General features: G+C 46.4%; 1 pseudogene across 1 annotated transcript in view; it reads right to left on the minus strand.

Annotated features, from left to right (window-relative positions):
* LOC144828349 (uncharacterized) overlaps window positions 1-6196 on the minus strand; it is a 31841-nt pseudogene extending 25645 nt beyond the window's left edge. Inside the window, exons 1-2 of the transcript XR_013610429.1 lie at window positions 6088-6196; window positions 3585-3670 (exon numbers count right to left, since the gene is read on the minus strand). The product of XR_013610429.1 is annotated as an uncharacterized LOC144828349 (transcript). The remainder of the gene's footprint in view (window positions 1-3584; window positions 3671-6087) is intronic.
* Between the last annotated feature and the right edge of the window lie 17373 nt (window positions 6197-23569).

Here is a 23569-nt window from a genome sequence, read left to right on the forward strand (position 1 = left end):
GATGTCCATCTGCAGGGCTCTGTTCTGCAGTCTAAGGGTTTCAATGTCTCTGTCATGCCTTTTTGAGGCCCCAGTAAGCAGGCTAACTTAATCCTCCAAAACATCCGTACGTTTACAGACATCGTCTAACTTCATCTCCAAATTGGCACACTGCTTGTGAATATTTCTTTGGTTTGCATCGGATGTATCACATTTTTTGTCTAGTTTTGACAAAAGGTCTTCCCTCAGGCTAAGAAGAAGAGTCTCTACCTGTGATATGCCCCCTTCTGCTGTCACTGGTGGAGTTGTTGTGGTTTTATCACTCCCGATTTCAACTGCTGGTTTAATCGCAGGAATAAGGGGATCCACTTGATCTGCCTGCGGGGTGTTCTGACTTCGAAGCGCCCCTTCTGTCCCTTCCATTTCTGTTTGTTCTGCCCGTTCAACCAACCCCTCTACGTTTTTTATTTCTGCCAAAACAGTGCATCTATTTTTAAGAGGCACTGGGGGGGACATACTGAGCACATCAGGTACACTGGGTGAACTGTGGATAGGAGGGCTTTGAAGGCTAGGCGAAGATGTCACATTCGGACCATCAGCCAACTGGGGGCTAGGAATATTGATACTGAGCATGCCTAGAGTACTAGGGGTACTAGCCGTAACTCCCTTGCCTATACTAGATTCCGAGGTTAGGGCGATAGACCCCCCCTCCTTGGGACCAACCACCTTCTCCATGATTTTAAAATAGGATTTTAGAGAGGGTGTAGGCTTTGGAAAAGATGAGCACACTTTCGGGGGTTTTGGCTTCGTAACCTCACCAGATCTTGCGATGTTCCCCCTTCTTTCTCTCCTCTTTTCTTTGGGGGTTAACGGTGCGGTTTCTACCCTCGAGGTACCCAGACACCCAGTCCCAATCTTCTGGAGTTCTAGTCTAGACCTTAGCTGGTATCTATTCCTGGTCTGGGGAGCAGGGAGGACGTGCGGAGGCTCCTTGCCCTTACTCTTGGGATTGCACCCCTCCTCTCCCAGGCTGCACTTAGAGGAGCTAATCAGGGAGGCTGTGTCAGTTTCTATTGTCTGGGGGGGGTACAAATGCACTCTGTCAGGGGTTGTACCTGAGTCCATGCCCTCACGCTGCGTCAGGGTTAGAGAAGCAGGGGGACCCTTCACAGAATCCACACAATGTATTATATCAGCCCTCTGTGGCCCCCTTCCAAAGAACTCCAAGCCAGCTGCCCCCACAGTTTGGCAATTCAATCCAGGAAAAAAAAACTTGCCCCCTTGACTGACCGTACTGGATGTCGGAATGAGCGGCTGCTGGTTAAGGGAGAGCTGAGGCTGACTCTTGCCAACAGCTGCCTTGAGCGCCGCCAGATACTCGCCCAGTCTCCTATGTGCCTTGCTGGTTCTCCGGTACGCCCCCTCCTTAAGCCGACAGAACAAACATCTGCTGCCGCTCCAGCCGCCTGATCCGGGTCCCGGTCTGCCGCACTCCAGGAAGAGTGTCTGCACCAGCCCATAGCCCGCGTGCTTGCGTCGCACGCTTGCCTTGCCTCGCCCCACTCGCCTCGTCTGCAGGATCCTAGCGCTCGCTGAGTGCGGGGACGACCAGGACGCGGCCGCGGTGCTGTTGACTCTCGGCGTTAAACTTGAAAGGAAATATTGGGGGAGAGCTCATCAGAGCTAGCACGCTATTGAAAATGAGCCTACATGTGCTCTCTCACCATTTCGGTGCCTGTAGCTCAGCCTTGAAACGGAGAAACCACCTCCCGGTCCGGAGCTCTCACGGCAGACGTCAGCCTGCCGCCATGTTCCTCCTAAAAATTGTCATTGTCAATGTTTTCATTGTAAAAGTTCATTTTTGTGAATTGGTTATATGCTGCTAAGCATGTAAAATTGCTTTTTCAAAGCATCTGAGAATATTGATTTAGATGCTACGCTACGTGATTAAGCACAGTTTTGGTACTGTACTACGTCCAATTTGCAAAGTGCGAATTAGTACAAACTTTGCATGCTCCGTCAGCCTAGCGTAGTTTTAAGCCCAGGGTTAATAAAAATATGTAAATCCTTCTAAAGACATTGGGTGCCGAGCACAAACAACGGTAAAAGCACTTCCCAAAAAGAGCACAATGCGAAAACATGAAGATTGGCTTCTTTAATACAAAAGTACTTTGAAAGACACAGTGGATAGATGGGGAGTCTGTCCAGGGAGAGCACAGCTTCAGACCCAGCTCACGGCAGGGTTACATCGCTATTATAAACAGAAGGGGAGTTGTTCACTTTCGATCTTGGTAAGTCTCTCTGCAGCCCCAGGAATGCAAAGGAAACAAACACGACCCAGAAGAGGGGTTCAGCTTCAACAGGCCCAATACCCCTTCAAATGAAGCCCAAATCAACCCAATATCCTACTCAAAAAAGTCCAACTGCCGTTAAACATCGAAAAATGCTACAAAACACACACAAAGGAACGGGAGGCACAGTCCGGGGACAGCACTAACACACCTGTAGAATTAAGAGAAAGTGGGAGGTAGGAATGCTATAGTAAAATCTAAACAGCTATGGCACCAAAGCTGAACACAGGCAGACTGTAACATAGCAGGAAACCAAGAATAAAATAATCCCCCAAAGAACAGATAAAAAAACCATAGCGCAATGAGACAGTACTTAGCCCCTGCTGCATGGGAGGAACTGAAAAGAAAAAAGGAGGGACCAAGAGCTAGGACTGACCACTAGCAAGCAAGGATTTGTAAAGGACAGTAAAACAAACAAAAGCAGGGGGATGGCTTTAAGCTCACAAGAGAAGTCCCAACAGGTTTGGAAGACCGTACCTAAAAAAAACTGTGCTGCATTATACCACATACTTTGCCTTTTCTTGCTGCATAATTTAGACAATACTGCTGCATAATGTTGTGCTCTCCTGCGGCATATTTCCAGTGGTCCGAATTTATAAGTGCCTTCTCAGTGACTGGCAAGCTGAAGCAGGGACCGTATTCATGCTGGGCTAGGCAGCGGTTCATTGGGCTGCAAGCAGTGCTGATTGTAGGCTGAGGCGAGCTCAGCTCGTCATGAGAACGGAAGGGGTTAAGCATACTGAATATGCCACACCCTACCATCACTTATGCATACTGAATATGCCACACCCTACCATCACTCCAGCTTACGGAATATGACACACCCTATCATCACTTAAGTGTACTGAATATGCTACACCCTACTATCACTCCAGCTTACGGAATATGCCACACCCTATCATCACTTAAGCGTACTGAAAATGCCACACCTAACCATCACTTAAGCATACTGAATATGCCACACCCAACCATCGGAGCGGAGGTACGTTGTGATTTAGGTGACGTCCGTAGCGCTATTTGCACAATAAGCTATGTAACCACAGATACAATTCCATTCCTGTTCTCATTTTATTTGCTCCAATTCCAAATAGCTCATTATAAAGGTCAGGGAAAGGATTTTGCACTTGAATGAAGGCCAGCTTGCGCAACCACTTTGGAAGGCCCATGCGTGCACATATTTGCATGGTCACTCATGCTCGAACACAGACACATGCACACACTAACATTTTAATTAATGAGAAAAAATGATTTTACCTCTCAAAAGTGCTTTAATGTGTGTTCTTTGAAGAGCCACTCTCTCTGTGCAGGGCCTTGTGCTAATGCGGTTTCGGCTGGTCTCTCTGCATTGAAATTAAGAAAAAAAAAACAGAGAGAACATGAGCTTCAGAAAGAAAAAAAAGATCAACAAATAATAATTTGCAATGCAATCGGTCTCGCCTTTGGGACCTTATATGTATTTAGCTCTGCAGCACATTAGCCTGGGTGCTGAAACATCTACTGTTCTTTAACATGGAGGGAAAGTAAGCACCTAACTGCATGACAAGCCAGGTATGGGAACACATGGAGAGAAATATTGACTTTCAGCAGGAAATGGTATAGTCCAAAGCTCTGTTTTTAATACAAAATCAGGGCCTTCGGTGGTCATATCACTAAAAATACGGGTGCTCATGGAAGACAATTTTTATGGACTGGAATCTAGAGAATGCTAAAGTGATTCTGGTATTTTTCTGACCTCTGCTGGTCGTTTTCTATCAAGACACTTAAATAGAGGCAGTTGAACAAGTAGAACGCAATTCTGGTATTTTACTGACCTCTACTGGTCGTTTTCTATCAAAACAGTTAACCCCTTCAGCGCTGATGACAAAGCCAGCTCGTCATGGGCGTTACCTGCGCTACGCGCATGACGAGCTGGCTTTGTCATGTAACGCGGGTTTTTCAAATATGTAGCGCGCAGCTGGAAAACCCGCTAGCGCGCATGCGGTTAAATAGAGGCAGTTGAAGAGGAAAAAAAAGACCCTAAGTGGAAGCAGACAAGTCCTAGGGCTGCTCTCCAGAGCCCACAAAGTACATACACCTATAAGTTTATACTAAAGTATATACAAAAGATCTTGAAAGCTTGACCTGAAAGGTGGGTGCCTCTCATATGCGAAATACTGAAATAGAGCTCACCTCGCGATCTGCTCGCCTGACCCTAAAATGGCAGCGGAGTAGCTTTAAGCGACGCCACGAGCTCTCTCTGTGTCTCATGCCCGCGGGGTGAGCCCTCTTCAAGGATCCTTGGCGGTGACTTGTGCGGAGTGCTCTGCTTCTCCCCCTCGCCTGCACCCCAGCGTCACACCACACCCCAACAAGCCCCGGCTTTGTACCGGCCAGCCTGACTCAACAATGGCGGCGGCTGAGGAATAAGATAGCGAGATGTGCGAGGTAAGAGGGGTGAGGAGTGCCACGAGATCCGTAACAAACGTGGTGTCAGCGAGGAGACTACCACACTGCTGTCACACTGCTAGCACGATCTACCCGACATCTGCAGTGCCTTAATGTGAGGTGCCCACCCGACGACAACATCCCACCATGCCTCCGGACTGAACTCCTCTGCCCCACCTCCTCATGGACAAAGAGGCTATGACTTGCGGACTGCCTTTCTCCCTTCCCCCCCGAACTTGCTGGCTATGGCAGCCCTCTTCCTGGACTCTCGGACTTGGACCTTTGTGCTCCTCGCCATTTTCCATTATGAATCGCTGCTTCTTCTTCTACCTTTCTCCTCCGCCATTTTAGCGTTCTCTGACCTCCCCCTCTGTCCTAGCGACCTTTTTATTGTCTCTCCTGTTGCCTCTGACACACTCCTCGCTGTCTTACTCGTTACTATCTGCTTCCCTCTCTCGTTTGTCTCACTTTCCTGCCCTTCTCTGTCCCTCCCTTGGTGCTGTGACTGCATCCCCCCTTCCGACCCCACTTAATGGAACTCTGCTTTGCTGTAAATGGAGATCACTCTAATCACTAGTATATGCAGTAGACCTATGTACTCTACCATTCCTATGTGACTCTTAGAGTAGATCCGGTCATATCCCTTCCCTATGTATATAGAGATAACTCTAATCACTAGTATATGCAATAGACCTTTGTACTCTCTACCATTCCTATGTGACCCTTAGAGTATATCATTTGTATCCCTTCCTTATGTATATAGAGATAACTCTAATCACTAGTATATGCAGTAGACGTTTGCACTCTCTACCTTTCCTATGTGACTCTTAGAGTATATCCATTCATTTCCCTTCACTATGTATATAGAGATAACTCTAATCACTAGTATATGTAGACCTTTGTACTCTCTACCATTCCTAAGTGACTCTTAGAGTATATCCATTTGTATCTCTTCCCTATGTATATAGAGATAACTCGAATCACTAGTATATGTAGTAGACCTTTGTACTCTCTACCATCCCTATGTGTTGCTTAGAGTATATCCATTCATATCCCTTCCCTATGTATATAGAAATAACTATAATCACCAGTCTCTTCTTTGTGTGACTTTACATCTTGTACATTTCATTTGCAATTTGTTTCGGTTTGTATATTTTATGTAACGCAGGTAATCCTAAATCCTTATGTTTTGCAAGTGGTTCTTATGTAAAGCGCTCTGACACCTTCGGGTAAAGTTCGAGCTCTATAAAATCGCATTAAATAAAATAAATAAATAAAAAAAAAGGCACACCCCTCCATCTCAATGTGTTTCAGCCGGGTCTCCGCTCCTCACCTGTCCTCCGGTACCTTCGGATCAGGTCCCAGCCCCGCACGCGGCCCCAACAAACCTTGATTAATTTTGTTTTCACTTGTTGCACAAAGCCTACTGCCGGAAGTAAAACGGACTCCGGAAACGCGTCACTTGCCCGGGTTCCGCTACTTTGCCCATTGGAGCAGTTCATGAGAGAGGCCTATCTTCACCAGTATAGGGAGCAGCTGCCAATGACTCGCGAGTGACGTCACCAGCCCGGATGAGCGGCTCGATGCACTTCCGGTGCCGAAAGAAACGAAAGTAACTCAAACAACAGAGCATCTTCTTCTAAAGTCCGACTTCGAAATTCAGTCTTTAAACTGTCACCAGGACGTGCATGGCAACGTTTGGGAAACGCAGAATGGAAATGAATGTAGGCGATCATTTCTGCTCTGTGCTCCCCTTCCATATCCAGCAGCACCGCCCCCTGCCTCGGTCTCCCCCGGACCCCTCCTGCCTCGGCCTCCCTCGGGCCCCTGCCTCGGCCTCCCACGGGCCTCAGCCTCCCTCGGACCCCTGCCTCGGCCTCCCTCGGGCCCCTCCTGCCTCGGCCTCCCACGGGCCCCAGTGTCCCCCTCAGTGCACATGGACGGGGGACAGGAACAGATGCATCAGGGAGCTCCGAAGACTGAGCAGGCTGGGATAAAGAATTCCAATATACACCTTTAACTGCGAATAACCTGTAGTTTAAGGATCGGCATTTTAACTTAATTGGGGCACAATAATGTTAAGTTTAATTCGAAGAGGCCCTTTGTTAAGGAGCTCTTTTTAAATTAACGTTTTGACTTTGAAATAGGTTCATGAAGTGCAAAGAGAGAGAAAATTGTTCTATGTTATCTAGTCATCCAAATGAATAAAACGTGTTATAATTTGCAGACTTCGCTATGGAGCAGCTAGGGTTACCACCGGGGTCGTTTATACCAGTATGACCTCTATTTTTACGTCATACCTGTCAAGTTTTCAGGTTGCTTATGTTTGACATGTCCATTGTTTCAGTGTACTTATGAGTGACGTTCAACTGCCAAATGTGTTACACTTAAAGTGACACTTTCACACAAGCTACAGCAAGCAATGACACACCGCCTCGATAATTATACTCATGAATTCAGTGCTCTACTACACTCACCCATGCCACTGTTAGCAAGACCACTGGAATTATGCGATTCTGCAGCCCCAGCTTTTTTCTGCATAAATAAGGATTTGCTTAATTTGCCTCATATTCCATCATCTGCTGCATAATCTGCAGATTTTATAAAAAAAAATAGTTTCTAGCACAAAAGTCTCAAAACACATGGTGATAAGTGGTGATATGAATTCACACATGTTGGAGGACCATTCTCAAAGGTTAACTGGTCACCTTTCAGTTGCATATTTATGTATTTGGTTGTTAAACTGTTACTAATGAATTGAAATATTTGCCCACACAGTATTACCATGTGTAAAAGGCACAAAATAGTGAAGTAATACTATCAAAAACTGTGCTGCATTATGCTGCACATTTTGCCTTTTTCTTGCCACATAATTTAGTCAAAGCTGCTGCATAATTTGGTGCACCCCTAACACATAATTACAGTTGCCCGGATTATAAATGCTGATTGTAGGCTGAGGCGCCTTGGTAGTTTTTGGCATTAGACGGTAGGGTTCTGCTATACCTGTTCAGCAACCCTATTCCAGTCCACAGCATTAAATAGCACACTTACTTAGCTGGCATTTCATTCTCTCAGGCCGCTCATTGGCGTCCTTTAGTACTCTCATCAATGATTTATACTGACATACACTTATTTTGGCAACAGTCTGATCATGACGCCAATAAGGGATGTCATTTTGATGCAATTCAAGACACAGATTTTCGAAAGCAAGGTATTTTCTTGTTGCCTATGATAGGCAGGTCTTGGCTAACTCTGGGCGGAGAACTCCGCTCGCAGAGTTTGCGGTGTTTCCTGAACTCCTCGTTACGCGGAGTTCCCAAAAACTCAGCTTCGTGTTGCGGAGCAGAGTTTTTTTCCTCGCTCGCGTTCGTCAACGCCAAGTTGGCGAACGAGGAAAATCCACCTCCTGGCAAGATTTTTCCTCGTTCGTGATCGTCAACATCAAGTTGGGGAGCACGTGAGTGGAATATAAACATCCCGGCGATTTCTCAATGCAGGGTAGTCAGGTTTCTCATTGTGAGTTTTCGCGTATGCTTGTGATCTCTCGCAATGAGAAACTGCTTGTTCACGTTGGGAAAGCTGCCGCTCAAGTAAAAATCTACTCGAGCGGCAGAAAAGGGAAAGAAGGGACCGCTTGCACTGTGCAAGGTGCCATTTGCGATGATTGCACAGTGCAGACAAGCATCCGTGCTGTGCAATCACCGCGGACAGCATTTTTCTATGGAACTTTGCCACTTGTGGGGCTCCGCGTAGTGCGGCAGAGTTTTTTTGCCACTTCACGGAATTCCACGTAGTGCAACTCCGCAAACTATGCTCAGGGTTAGTCTTGGCCACTGAAATGGCTTTTAACAGTCTCAGAATAAATTTGCTATTGGTGTTTGGTCAGAGAGAAGTCCCTGGGTAAACACTATCGTAAAAATTCACTGTCTTTTCATACACTGTCAGTCTATGCATTCATACGTTCCTGCTTCTGCAAGCCAGTCACTCACGGTACCAGTGAATAGTTAATTTCCACACTAAAATAGAACGTTCACAATCTTTTTAATAAAAATACACAAAATTGACTAAAATTTCAAAGAACAATCTTTGAGTATATATCATAAAAAACAACAAATAATCATAAAAATTCATTAAACATTTTCATTTTAGACATTTAGACCAATACAAATTCCATTATCTGACTTAATACATGTGAAACAAAGACATTTTAAAACAAATGTAACAATCTGGGCAATAACACAAGAAAAAAAAACCCTATATACTATGGCCTTTGAATTCTCTTGCCACAACAACAACTAGATCCAATGGTCCTCTCTATGTATAAAAAGGTATAGTCAATAGTATCATATATATATGTATATCTACTGCTCCCCAGACCTTGCTTGGATTCTACAGAAAAACATAAGTGCGTCGACGCGTTTCGGTGCTGTTGACATTTGATATTGTAGCACCTTCTTCAGGACTGCCGTTTCTTTGGGGTCACCGGCATCAAAGACTATTGCTTAACACTCTCACTATTAGATGTTAGCAAACAGACACCCACTGGTGTTTCTTTAGGTTATCTCTTCGTGTCTTTACTTCTCACTCAAGGTGGAGTTATTCCTTGTTACTAGAGTAAATCGTAAGTAATGGGGGCCTTTCCACTTCTCTGTGGTTATATTGAGGCGCTTCCACTCTTCTTATTGGTTTCTCTATGTCACTTAAAAGAATAAAATAATTTTCAATGGACGGGCATATGTCAGCTTGGTTCCGTGAGTCACCTGGATATGTTCTCGTATCTTTTGTAACCGCGCTTCTGCCTCGTCCTCGTCCTGGTAACAAAAGTTCAACATAGCAATTCTTTGAGCATATCCCTGCCATGACCTCCTGGAACAGAGCAATTATCCTTACGTCAAAGAAAGAAAAAGGGGTAGATGGAGGTGGACGTTTAGAGAGCAAGTACTTCTAAGTAGGCTTCAGAAGTGACAGCGAAGGCTGTTTGCATAGATAGGAGATTTCTCTTTAGGTCCGAGAAGTGTTGAGCTGTACAGAGTTCCTGCATCTATTAGCCTGGGCAAATTCAGGAAGATGTTGTTGGTAACAAGGTTTGTGGGTTTGTCAGGATAGGCTATAGTGGGTGGTGGCTGACAAGCTTCTGCCACTAGAGTGGGTGGTTCGTTTGGAAAAGTCTGGAGAGCGTGCGTCTGAGGCAGAGTGTTCTGTTCAGAGTGTTCTGTTGGGAGGCTCAGGGAGGCCACTACAGACACAACAATCCTTATGTAAGAGATTTTACTAACAAGGCTCTCTTTGCTAGCAGTTACAGAGACACAAATGTAACAAGTCAAAATATGATAGACTTAAATGATTGAAATCAAGACAACCATGAGGCCTTCCTTTTGGCAGTACACCAGTCCACGGCATTGTACGTTGTCTGCACTATGGGAGATGGGGATCATCTATATCATTGTTTCCAAAAATGTGGTTCCCTACCCTGTGGTCGCTCATGAGCTGGTGGGTTGTGAATGTCCAAGCAATAAATAAAGATTTCTTTAAATTCTGTATTTAACTTGTCGCATTCATTGTGCTTCAAAATCAAAGGGGTCAAATGTCAGTCTATGTCATTTGACAAATTGGTGTTTATTTTTTAAACTTGGGTATTGGTGTTTACAAACTCTTCTCACTTTGCAGTTGGAGAACGTAAAGTGATTTATATGAAAATCTTACTGGGGTACAGAGATGGTGAAAGTAAGGCTGCAGGGTTTTGAAACACAAAGAAATGTAATCCCTGCAAATTAATTATATACATTCAGGAAAGTAAAAATGAAGCACATTTTTTTGTAATTCTGAAGTGTGAGGCAAACAAAGATTTACTAGGATCAATACAAATCAAGACCCTTTACATGATGATGCACAAATGATATTCACTGAAATGTGATGTCCACATATTATCATCTGCATGCAAAATATTTTTTCAGTAATATTGTGCAAATTTAGTGGTCATTACAACGGAAATGTGCTGTTTCTAAATGACAGAGCTGTACCAAACTATGCTTTAGTTACATTGAAAAAATCGTCCACCTCGTGTCCATTCAAGCTCGGTTGTTCGCAAAAGTTTGCTGATCTTAATAGTGGGTGCCGCTCACAGCCGTAGTGTAAGGGCACAGAGACCTTTTTCGAATACCTCATTGCTGGGACTAATCGAGGCACCGCTTGGGACGCTGAAACGCCGACTGGGGCAGAGCGGAGGAGCTTACATCGCGGGTGCTGGACTGCGAGGACTACTAGCCAGTGCGTGGAGTCATCACACTCAGCTGGCCCTCTTCCCGCCCACCAGCTCCCTGCAAGTATAATACGGCTCGCGGCCCCCGCTCCGCGGGAGCCGCGCGCAGCCGTAGTGTAAGGGCACAGAGACCTTTTTCCAATACCTCATTGCTGGGACTAATCGAGGCACCGTGTGGGACGCTGAAACGCCGACTGGGGCAGAGCGGAGGAGCTCACATCACGGGTGCGGGACTGCCAGGACCACAAGCCAGTGCGTGCAGTCATCACACACAGCTGGCCCTCTTCCCGCCCACCACCTCCCTGCAAGTATAATACGGCTCGCGGCCCCCTGTGAGTATCACATGTGAGTCTAGAACCATTGAGGAGCTCTCCTCTTTTTTAAATGTGATTCCCCAGGGTACCACGTTTTTGGTAGGGGGAGATTTTAAATCTCATTTCGAGCCACTTTTGGGTCTGATGGATGGTGTAAACCTGGAGGAGGACGACCACTGGAAAATACCTCCAGTGGTGGTTCCCCCGCCCAGGTCATGGGCGCCATTGGCTGTCCAAATCATGGCTCTGACGCTTAACCACTCAATTAGGGCCTGCAATGGCCGTGTAAAATCGGACATCCCCTCAAAATGTACCTTTAATAAGCCTGGTCAGAAGTCACGGCTGGATTATATATTTGTTGAAAGCTGTGCTTGGCATAAGGTCCTTGATTTTAGGGTGGAAACTAGGGGTGAAAGTGATCATAATGCGCTGATTTGGGACTTTTTATCCCCTGGCACCCCCAAAGATACCTGTAAGCCAGATAGTGGCCTAGATGACAGGGTGCTTTTATCCAACAACAGGCGCAGGGTTAGATGGGACAAACTTGTAACACACCCAGAGCTAGTGGCGGAGCTATACGCTCGGGCAATTCCGGTATTGGAAGCGGTTGGCGCCTTAATTCCGCAGTACCCCTCACCTGAAGTATATCTAAAACTTGGGGATCTTAACAAGGAATTAATTAATACCCTAGCAGAGGTCCTTAACCCCCAGGGCCAAGAGGGAGAAGGGCGGGCAATAGACCTACTTGGTACAATACTGCCTGTAGAAAGGCGAAAGTAGAACTCCTCCGGGTCCTGAAGCAAAATAATAATAGGGCACTGATAAAAGAAAGGAGGTTAGAATATAGGCAGTTAATCCACCATGCTAAGGTCGAGTGGGATAACAATAATTTGGCCAATTTAACGTCTGCTCTTAAAACAAGAGATGCACAGAAGTTTTGGCTAATTGTTAACACTGGGTTGGCCGACCCAGTACCGGCAGTAGCACCTAATATTGCTGCGGATGTGTGGGAAGATCATTTTCGCACCCTCTATGTAGGGGAGAATTCTACCAATGACATGGAACAAGGGGGATTAGTGCTCAGCTCTATTGCTCAAATTAATGAGGTTGAGTTTACTGAGGGAGAGGTCCGTGCTGCTATTTCCAAACTTGCAGTCGGCAAAGCGCCAGGGTTGGACAAACTCCCAGGCGACCTCTTCAAGCAGGAACCCATGGTCTGGGCCCCTTATTTAACGGTTTTATTTAATGCAATCCAAAGGGGTATGGGGGTCCCTAGTACTTGGCTGGGAGTTGAGATAGTCCCTATCTTCAAGAAGGGTTATTCTCTACTCCCAGCCAACTACAGGCCTATCAGCCTCATTGACGTGCCGCAAAAGATCTTCGCGAGGCTGATTTTAGACCGCCTTTTAAAATGGACGGAGGAGTTTTCCATCTTAAGCCCTTATCAGGCAGGGTTCAGAAAAAATGTATCCACTACGGATCAGATTTTTCGCCTGACCCTGCTTTTTTGGAAAACCGTTAAGATTGAGGGTGGTTCACTATATACTGTTTTTGTAGACCTCCGTGCGGCCTTCGATCTGGTCCCGCGCGGGAAATTATGGACTGTGCTTTTAGAACTGGGCATTCCCTTCCCCCTTTTGAACATGATAATCCGACTCCATAGGGAGAATTTCGCACAGGTCAGGTGTGGGAAAAATGGTGCTCTGTCAGCTAGATTCCCCGTTGGCAGAGGGGTAAAACAGGGATGTTTCTTGGCACCCACCCTGTTTTGCCTTGATGTCAATGGGGTAATCACACACCTGAATGCGGTACCCAACAGCGATGCTCCAAAACTCGCTGGTTGTCGGGTTCCTGCGATCATGTTCGCAGACGATACCTTATTGCTCTCAAAGTCTCCCATGGGCATCCAACGAGTGCTGGATGGCTTTGAGTCATTTTGTTTGGAACGGGGTCTGGAAATAAACACCCTTAAAACAAAATTCATGATTTTTAATCCACCAGTCCACAACACGCCCAAACCCGATGATAGGTGGAGTCCGGTTAGAAAGGGTTCAGACTTTTGAGTATTTGGGGCTCATTTTAAATGAAACTATGACCTGGGTCCCACATCAAATAAAATCCAACTCAAGTTGGCTCAATTAGCGGGGGGTATCCTCAAGCTTTTAAATAAATCCTCTGCCAAACCGATTGGCCCACCTCTTGAAATATATAAACTACAGGCACGGGGGCAGTAATCTACGGCGGCGAACTCTGGGGTTACCAGTGTGGATCCGCGATTGCCGTTGTGGAAAATACATTTTTAAGACAGTTGATGGCTTTGCCCCCCAGTACACCCCTATTGCCGTTGAGGCTCGATCTGGGCCTCAGACCTATAGATGAGGAATTGGGCCTTAAACCGCTAACGTTTTGGTGGAGGCTCTGGACGACCCCTGAGCTCAAGAATTATAGGCAAGAGCCGGAGTCTTCCTGCATTAGGGTCCCTCGCAAGTACCTGGTCAAATTGTACTACGAAAGTAAATTAACTGCTCTCACATCAAATGCACAAATCGGCACCTTATCTGGCACTTTTTTTAATGATTAAAGACTTTTATCTATTTGAGCCTGTTTTAGATGATGTTAGTCCTGCTGTTTTGAGAAAGCTGTACCTTCAATGGAGACATGGCACCCTACCTATCAGAGCCCTTGCGAGCAAGTGGCGTCCATCCTCCCCTAAAAATTGCCCTGGCTGTACTTCGGAGCAGGAAAATGAAATGCATGTTTTGTTCTTTTGCCCCGCCTATCAAAAATCTAGGAGGTGTTGGATCATTCCTCTATGCAAAAATCTGGGGATCACGCACTGTATGCAAGCCTATAGAATATTTAAAACGGATCTTTCCACTGTAATTGTATTTGCTGTAACAACATTTTTGGCAGCTATGTGGAACAAAAGAAGGATGTATGTAAATACTGTCTGAATTTGGATCCAGCATCTACAGTTGTATAGATGCTTTGGAGCTTGAACTTAAACTCTAGACTGTAAAGGAGGAATATACAGACATTTATTTATTGACAAGCTGTATGGGCACTTGCACTTTCTTCCTACTTACTGTTTTACTTACATGTAGTGTATCAATTTTTAATTGCTCAAATATGTGACTTCTTTTATGACAATATTGTCGAAATAAAGATGAAATGAGTAAAAGTGGGTCATGGTTCTTAAAAGTCTGGTAAGCAGTGATCTATATGCAAGTCAGTCTTTCATTAATGTCAAAAGGGCAGGCCAGCCATTATCGCTCATCAGTTCCCCTCTGAATGGGAACGCAAACAACCTAAAATCTTTCTCTGGCCTGGTTGATCCTTGTCAGTGTGATGAGTAGGTACAAAAGTGTGTATATACCTCCTAGGTAAGGAGAAAAAGTTAACACACCAATGCTAAATAGAGACATGCCACAATAGCACAAGGCTCTTCAGAGAGGGTTCAGAGATATTAAGCATAAAGAGCATTGCTCTTGGAGCAAAGAAGATTGTGCAAGATGACAGATAAAGACCATTCTTTGTTGCATGAGATAAATCATCATGTAGAGATGCTCGCGCCACTTTGCCCTGGAGCACTCAGGACGGTGTTCTGTGTCACTCAAGGAGGTTGATTGTGGATGTCTGAGCCCTGGGGGAGGTGAACCTGGGATTTGAGACAACAAACCAAGACTCTTTTTTTATTCAATATAATCCTGGACCTTAATGGGTAAACTAATAGGCCTACCCATTTGACTCAATTGGCTTCCTACCGTACTAGCTTCTCCCTTCTGTCCCTCAGAGCAAGACCCAGCCTCATCAGCTTGGACATTTTGCTCCAGGCATTCCTCCACTGACATTCCTGACCCCTCGTCGTCTGTTGTGTCCTGCAACCGATCACTGACCTCCCCAGTAAACACAGGAAAATCACATCCTTTTTTTCCCCTGCAATGGAACTCAAATACCACACCTTACCATCACTTAGGTGTACTGAATATGCCACACCCTACCATCACTTAAGCGTACTGAATATGTCCCTACCATCACTTAAGCGTACTGAATATGCCACGCCCTACCATTTCTTAAGCGTACTGAATATGCCATTCCCTACCATCCCTTAAGCGTACTGAATATGCCATACCCTACCATCACTTAAGCGTACTGAATATGCTTCACCCTACTGAAGAACCGCAAAACCCACTTACTGGGTCTTGGTGGCGGGGGGAATCGTCCAAGTCTTCCATACCCTTCATACATAGTAAAAGGAGACACAGAAGCCTTCGTCTGCTGAAGGAACCCAGATTTATTCAATAGCCCGGTCTATGGAACAGAGTCCCAAGCTCATCAGAAACAAGACAGAGGAGGTTGCTGCTTTACTCCGCAGCTTACAAGCCTTTTATACTTTTTCATTCTGGTCTTTTGGCTGTTAGTTCATTGTTCAATCAGGGCAGTGTTTGCAGTTGATAACCAGATCCAGACGACGTTTGTAGATGGTAACCTGGTCAAGGCTTGGTACACAAATCATTGTTCACTCGGCTTGATCAAGGCTCAGTCTTTCAGGTCATTGTTCACTCAGCTTGATCAAAGGCCGGTCTTTCAGGTCATTGTTTAATCACCCTGATCAATGCCCAGCAGTCAGACCATTGTCCAGATAACCTGATCACGGTGTCAAGGATGTTTACCAGACTGGGAGCAGGAGATGGAAAACAAATCATTTACACAGGGTGTGAGTGTCTCGTGGCTTTCTGGTGAACTCCAAAGAACAGGAGGGGTTGGGTGTGCGACAGTTCCTGGGCAGAAATGCAGGCTGCAAGATGGTTTTTGTCGTGTCAGTTAGAATTTCCTCAGGCATCAGCAGGAACGACCAGGTGGGTCGTGTGGAAGTGTTTGACACGAGATGGCAATGAAAAAGCAATGGAGTCCCGGTACAAATGATGCCTGTAGGAAGGTGGATATCTGACTATGGTTACCCCCAACTTTTTGCCTAGTGTTTAGCTGGTTTTCGACCTAGTTGGCCTGGGGCCCTGCTATTCAGGGCCCCAGACTAATTGCTCTCTCTGTAAAATGGACTCCATGTACCTTAGGTACATACCTAATTGGATGCTGGGTCACCTTATCAGCCCCTGTACAATATACCTTAGGTACCCGGGGCATAGGTGTACCCAGGGCCTACCAGGGGCTGCAGCATGTGTTATGCCACCCCTGGCTGGCCATCCAAACTGACACAACTGGCTGCTAAGACAACTGGGGCAAGGTGGTGTAATCACCCTTTGCTAAAGATATAGTATACCTATATCTAACCCTAAAATGGACACATATATTCCTATCAATCCTGAAGGCAGAGTGCTTGGAATTATGTGAGATGGTGCTCTAGCATGAGCTGAGCCTGTCTGCAGCTTGCGGAACCAAGTCCTTATAGCTGTTCCATGATAACTCTATACCATATACTCTTAAGTGCATTATAATCCTCGCGGTTGAATGCTAACTTTGGTATAGCATTATCAAAACATGTTGAGTAAGGTGTCATACGAATTGGAATACTACACCCTCGCCAATTCTGGCGACGGGGGTAGCATTCCACCCTTTTAGAGGGACACGACATGTATGTAACTGTGAACCCCGGTTAAAGTTAAACGAAGCCTCAGCATCACAAAATGGATGCTGCCACCACAGACACAAGTCTGACCTCCTGCTGCTGGGAGTCCTTCCAGCAAGGGAGGCCTGGACAAACGGTTTCCTGCCTTGGGAGGTGCTAGCACCATCCCAGACAGGATTTTGTGTATTATGTAGGACAGGCCTGAAAGGAATGAGACATGCCTGGGGCACACAAGGTGCCCTATGCATACACCGGTTCAAGCCAGTTGCTGGGGCACTCCAGCCCCAGCTCTGGCGCGAAACCGGACAAAGGATAGGGGGTGTAACTGCCCCCCTTCCTGGTCCCACCCATGGGAGGGACCTAGTCACTAGTGCAGCCCCCTTTAGGAGAATAAAGGTAGGAGCTGGTCCCATTCCAAATTAGATTATCCTGAACAACTCTACAAAGAAGAAACTCTGGACTTCGACGTTCTGCTCCACAGAAGACTGAAGAATCTCCCTTGTGGGCAAGGAGTGTCCACCCTGCAACTGCAGGCACCATCAAGCGTTCTAGCGGTTCACTTTGTCGTCCTTCCTGCCGGAACCAGACTTCAGAGCCCGACGAGATCAGGACTTCCAGACCTCTCTGACCTCAACCTACATCTGCAGCACAGCTGAGATCCGTGGGTGCGACGAGACACGTGGGACCGGCCATCTTGAAGAAACTGCACTTCGCTTCCAGCACGACTACAGAGGCATCCTCGAGAAAGTGCTTTGGGGATTGAAAAGCCCCAGCCCCGAGCAGCTCCTGCACCGAAGACCAGCCCTCCAGCATCCACAAGATCTGCGTGGGACCCTTTTGCTTGGTTGCTGCTCGACGCGCTGTCTGGTCACTTGCCGGCTGGCTAGTGACCTCCTAGACGACAATCCTTGAAATCTACACTGCTGGTCTGGTTGCTCCAGACTGGCCCTTGCTCCCTTCCAAAAGAGGAGCACCCCGGACCCTCCTGGTCCACTCCAGACGCCGTTTCCACTCACCGCGTGGGTTGCCTTTGCCAAGGCCTGTTGACTCCAAATCTGGATCCGACACTGCCGACAGCGAGAGCCTGCGTGGGACAGCTCGTGCCTCCATCCTGGTCATCTAAGACACCTCCTGGTCCACGTGGCTGCAAAGACAAGCGTCCACTCTTCACCTGATCGCGACAACAGCACTTTGTTCCTTCCTGGTTCCACACCGGTCACTGGCTAGTGACTTTGAACACTGTCCCCTCTGCTTTCAGGTCCTCTTCTTCCTCGATCTACCCGTGGATCGCACCGGACATCTTCCACTTGGTCGCCTGCAGCATCTTTCTTCAAGGCTCTATAGACTTCGACGCGGAAACCCGACACACTTTGACACCTATGCACCCGCAGCCCGTGGGTGAGGTAACAAGAGCATTTTGGTGCTCAAGGGTAGATTAACTCTCCTAGTGTCCAGATTTCCAGTCGTTTTAGTCCTAGATAGTAAAGACTGTCCGTACTTACCTTTTTTGTAAACTGTACTGTCCATTGACTTTGTTCCGCATCTCGCTTGTGAGTTCACACTCTGCACACGCGTCCTGTGGGCCTCCTATTACTTACCTAAGGTTAGGATAGTGTAGTCCCAGCGATCCTACAGCCTCTGGACAGCTCCATTCCCTCCATCGATTTCCTTATACCATTTACTTAGTATATGGTTTGTAGTGCCCCTAGGGCACCATTGTAATTTTGTGCAACTTATCGTATTTTTCCTAAGAGATTGTCATGTGCTTAGCCCTCTGACCTCATAAAGAGTTCAGAGGTGTTTGTTATTAATAAATATACTGTTTATTTTCATAACAACCTGTGTGGTGTCCTTTCATCTGGTATTCAAGGGGTTATATGTGGTAAAACAGCTGGCTTCACATGCCAAAAGAGTTTAGCCTAAGACTGCTTTGTCCATGCTACCATTAGGATAGCTGGTCTATAAGGTTGACTTACAACCAATCACCATAAGGGTTGTTTGGACTGATACAAGGTGATCATTAGATCTAGTGAGCATCATATATCAGGCCAACTTTTCACAATGCCGATCAGAAAAACACTTTTCCTCAGACCCTCCTTTTGCCATTGAGTGGCAAATACTTTAAGAAATATTCATAAAGCCATCAGTTTCTGGTTGGAGCATCATCATCATATCGGTGTTGTGAATGTTAGAGGGTGGAGGCTTGATGGTCTGGACACACATTGTACAGAGCACTGGCAGGCACTGGAAGCACAAACAGCAGGCAACCAGGACAGTTACTCCCAAGGCAAGGAAGATGAGGATCCTCCACCCCCACTGGGAAATGAGGCCCCAGATCCAGCCTGTGAGGGACCAGTTGCCTTCATCCAGATGAATTTCAGAAGAAAGGCAATGCAGACGTTGGATGGCATCGTACACTGTAGCTGCGTTGTCTGGGATGTACACGCAGCAGCTGGAGCTGATCAATTTACACACACCACCACGATCAGCTAGGATGACATCTAGGATCATTCTGTTCTGGAGCGTTATGAGGCGGTCCGCCTGCAGCTCTGCAGTGATGTTGGAGAGGGCACCACCTGTTACTGTGATGGTGGCTTCAAGGACCCTGGTCTGTCCTCTTACAGCCCGACTGTTGGCCATGGGGCCCCAGAAAGGAAGGAAATCTTTAAAGAAGTCCCCGGTTTCCTGGCCTGCTGTATCCTCGGCTGATATGACGCTCCTACGTGAGCGGCGCAGAGCGCCCTTCATTGACAGGTGATAACCTCCATGGGTAGAATACGTTGGTGGAAGGAGGAAGGCCAGATAGCAGGTACCAGACCAGTTACGGGGGAGCCAAGTGTAGGCGGCAGTGCCACAGATGAAATAGGTGCTGGGGGATGCCACCAGCTTCGGAGGAGATGTGGAGTTTAGAGCTTTTGTGATATCACACATACTGGTACCAACTTTCTTAGTCCCTAGGCCATGAATGCAGACACGGCCTTGCACATTTATGACATTCTCAGTGTCTCATTCATCAGGCAGTATCCTTCTTGTGCGGAATCTGGAAAATGTTCGTCAATTAGTTGAGTTGAATACTACCATCTCACCCAGTTCATCTGGTGATAGTAGCGTTGTGGATGAGCGGGTCGGGCAAAAAGGAGCATTGACATGGCCAGATCTGTTTCACCAGAAGTCATCCCGAAATGTTCCAAGGGCAGAATTGGCAGTACCATTGACAGTGTAGGCCTCCTGTATCAACATCCACCATGCAAGACAAGACCCAGAGATGGAAAAGGGGTAGGGAAAGAATGGGACAGGGTGTATCATGGAATGCGGCATCAGTCCACAAACAAAGCAGTTGGAAGTGTTCATGATCAGCTGGTGATGATGCAACATTTGGATGAAGGTGTTGTTGAACAATTCTGCACGGCGGGGTAATTTGTGGGCTGGTAGTGTGAAATATTGGTGTTCCACAGGAGTCGTGGTAGGAGTTGGTGAAGTAACAGGATGGTAGATTAGTAACAGCCAACCAAGGATAGACAGGATGAGGGAGACAAACAGTGTCACCACGGTGGCCATGAAGCATTTACTATGTCGGAGACTGACATCTTGTTTCTGGATTCAGGTGTTTTGGATGGCTGCCATTGTGCTAATCAATAACAAAGGGGGGGAGAGAGAGATTTGGTCGAAAATGGATTCGTTCTCCCTTGGGTAATGTTTTTAAACAAAAATAATCCACTCCTTCGGTGGCGGGTGTATCCTCCAGTGGTGGGGAACACCCTAGTTGTTTTGATACCCCTCACACACCAACAGGCCCCTTGGTGTCATGCTTCATCATAGGGGTCCTCGCACCCCTCTGCGGGTTGCGGCATGCTGCAACCTACGACTACGCGGGAGCACTTACAATGACCATGTGTGGTGTGAGTGAGGATTGTCTATGTGAGTGCGTGGTGGGGTTTTATTTTTAAGTGAGTGACGTTAAAAAAGTACCTGGCTCATGGGGTAACAAAAATCTTTATTGGGACCCCGAGCTGGTGCTATTAAAAATTAAGTGTAGGAAGTATGGTATGCAAAACAATGTGCATCACCTCCTTCTTGTGTGTGTCAACATGTTTCGGTTTAAAAAAACCTTCAGGACTGGGGTACACAAATCCCAACCTTACTCACGTTTCTCTACTTTTTGACGGTTTCTTAATACAAAAAGTGAAATATATAGTGCAGGTGAATCAATGTACCTAGCAAAACGCTGCTTAATAGCTGACCTGTAAAGAGAAGAGGATAAAAATTTTTTTGTGGTGGTCCGCTTCTTCAAAAACCGCAGGTGTGGTGACAAGTGGGTACAGGCAACAAAGTGCGGTTTCAATAACTAGACAAAAATGTCATACTATATGTGCAAATTGTGCCTATAGTGACTTATAAGAAAAAACGGACCAGACTCACAAACATTTAACATAAAACACACACACTAGGTTTAGGCGAGTTCATATAGTGTCACTTTATGTGGTCATAAGGCTATTTCACCACTGTTTGAAAAAGAGTGAGAGCAAAACATTAGATAGCCCTCTTTTCATATAACATACTGTTTTGAAGGGGTTCAGTTGCCCCATGAGCCAAAATCCAGACGTCGGGGTCCCTCGTGCTAATCTGCTGCCTGGGAGAGAAGCATGATTAGAGTATTGCTGTTACTTACATTATCGTAGAGATGTTAGCAATGCTCAGGATGTCTATACTCACGAGTTCTGCAAGGTAAAACCTCCTGACCTACCCTAACGCGGCTCCGCTGAAAGTGCCGGGATGGTGTTGGCCGGGCTTTTTATACCCTTTCCGGCTCCGGACTGATTGTTAATTAACGTATCCGGTTCATCCTTACATGGGTTTTTGTCGGTTTTGCTCGCGTCTCCGAGGTATTGTGTACCGCTACTGCGCACGCGTCTGGCGCGTGTCTCTGATCTGTGCATGCGTGTAGGTTGGACGCTTGAAGCACTGCTCTCCTTTCTCTGGAAAATGCTCCGACTGCAAGATTATTTCCAAAGGGTGATTGTGGCCCCGTTGCGATAAATTTAGATGTTAAGTCAAGTGTCATCTAAGTAAAAATAAATCGAAGGGGTCTCTTGTGAGTTTAATGCGCACTTTCAGCGGAGCCGCGTGAGGGTCGGTCAGGAGTTATTACCTTGCAGAACTCGTGAGTATAGACATCCTGAGCAGTGCTAACATCTCTACGAACTCGCCTAAACCTAGTGTGTGTGTTTTATGTTAAATGTTTGTGAGTCTGGTCTGTTTTTTCTTATAAGTCACTATAGGCATAATTTGCACATATAGGATGACATTTTTGTCTAGTTATTGAAACCGCAGTTTGTTGCCTGTACCCACTGGTCACCACACCTGCGGTTTTTGAAGAAGCGAACCACCACAACAAAATTTTTATCCTCTTCTCTTTACAGGTAAGCTATTAAGCGGCGTTTTGCTAGGTAAATTGATTCACCTGCACTATATATTTCACTTTTTGTATTAAGAAATCGTCAAAAAGTAGAGAAACGTGAGTAAGGTGGGGATTTGTGTACCCCAGTCCTGAAGAAGGTTTTTTTAAACCGAAACATGTTGACACACACAAGAAGGAGGTGATGCACATTGTTTTGCATACCATACTTCCTACACTTAATTTTTAATAGCACCAGCTCTGGGGCCCAATAAAGATTTTTGTTACCCCACGAGCCAGGTACTTTTTTAACGTCACTCACTTAAAAATAAAACCCCACCACGCACTCACATAGACAATCCTCACTCACACCACACATAGTCATTGTAAGTGCTCCCGCGTAGTCGTAGGTTGCAGCACGCCGCACCCCGGAGAGGGGGCCTGTTGGTGTGTGAGGGGTATCAAAACAACTAGGGTGTTCCCCACCACTGGAGGATACACCCGCAACCGAAGGAGTGGATTATTTTTGCCATTGTGCTAAGCCAGGGACCTCTAGTGGCTGTCTGTGATTGGTGGTTGCTTCACTGGGCGAAGGTGCCAAGGGCCCTTTGGCATACCTTAGTCTGACACACCAGCACTACTCTCAGCCGGGGAAGATCACAACCCTACAGGCTATAGGCACTTGGCGAAGTCAAGGGCAAGCCTTCCCTCGGGGGCGCAAGTTATATCGGTCAGAAGTAGGGACAGTATGGTCGGGAAACAATTGTTCTTGGTGTTGAGCAGAGTTAAGGGAGGGTTCCACCCTTCCTTTCAGTATGCTACCACTCTGCTTCCGTAGATTTATTTTATTTATTTATTATTTATTTAAAACACTTGTAGAGCGCATCTGTCACCTGGCAGGTATCCTGGCGCTGAGAGCTTACTCCTGAGTTGGAAGCAGTGGGAGACTGTTTAGGGAGATGGATGTGGCGGGGAAACTAGGGGAAGAGCCACGTTTTGATTCGCTTTCTGAAAGGCAGGAGCTGTGGAATTTGACGAATGTCGGCGGGCAGACTATTCCAAAGCTTAGCAGCAGCCACTCTGAAAGATCTTCCCCCGGTCCTTACCTTGTTAAATCTGGGTACCGTCACAAGGCAGGCTGTAGCGGATCGTAGAGTTCTGGTGGGGGTATACCAGGAAAACATTTGTTGTAGGGATCTGGGACCCGATCCGTGTAAAGCCTTGAAGACCAGGCAGAGAGCCTTAAAAGCTATTCGTTGT

The sequence above is a fragment of the Lissotriton helveticus genome, chromosome 4_1, assembly GCF_964261635.1.
Source record: "Lissotriton helveticus chromosome 4_1, aLisHel1.1, whole genome shotgun sequence".
In the NCBI taxonomy this organism is placed as follows: domain Eukaryota; kingdom Metazoa; phylum Chordata; class Amphibia; order Caudata; family Salamandridae; genus Lissotriton; species Lissotriton helveticus.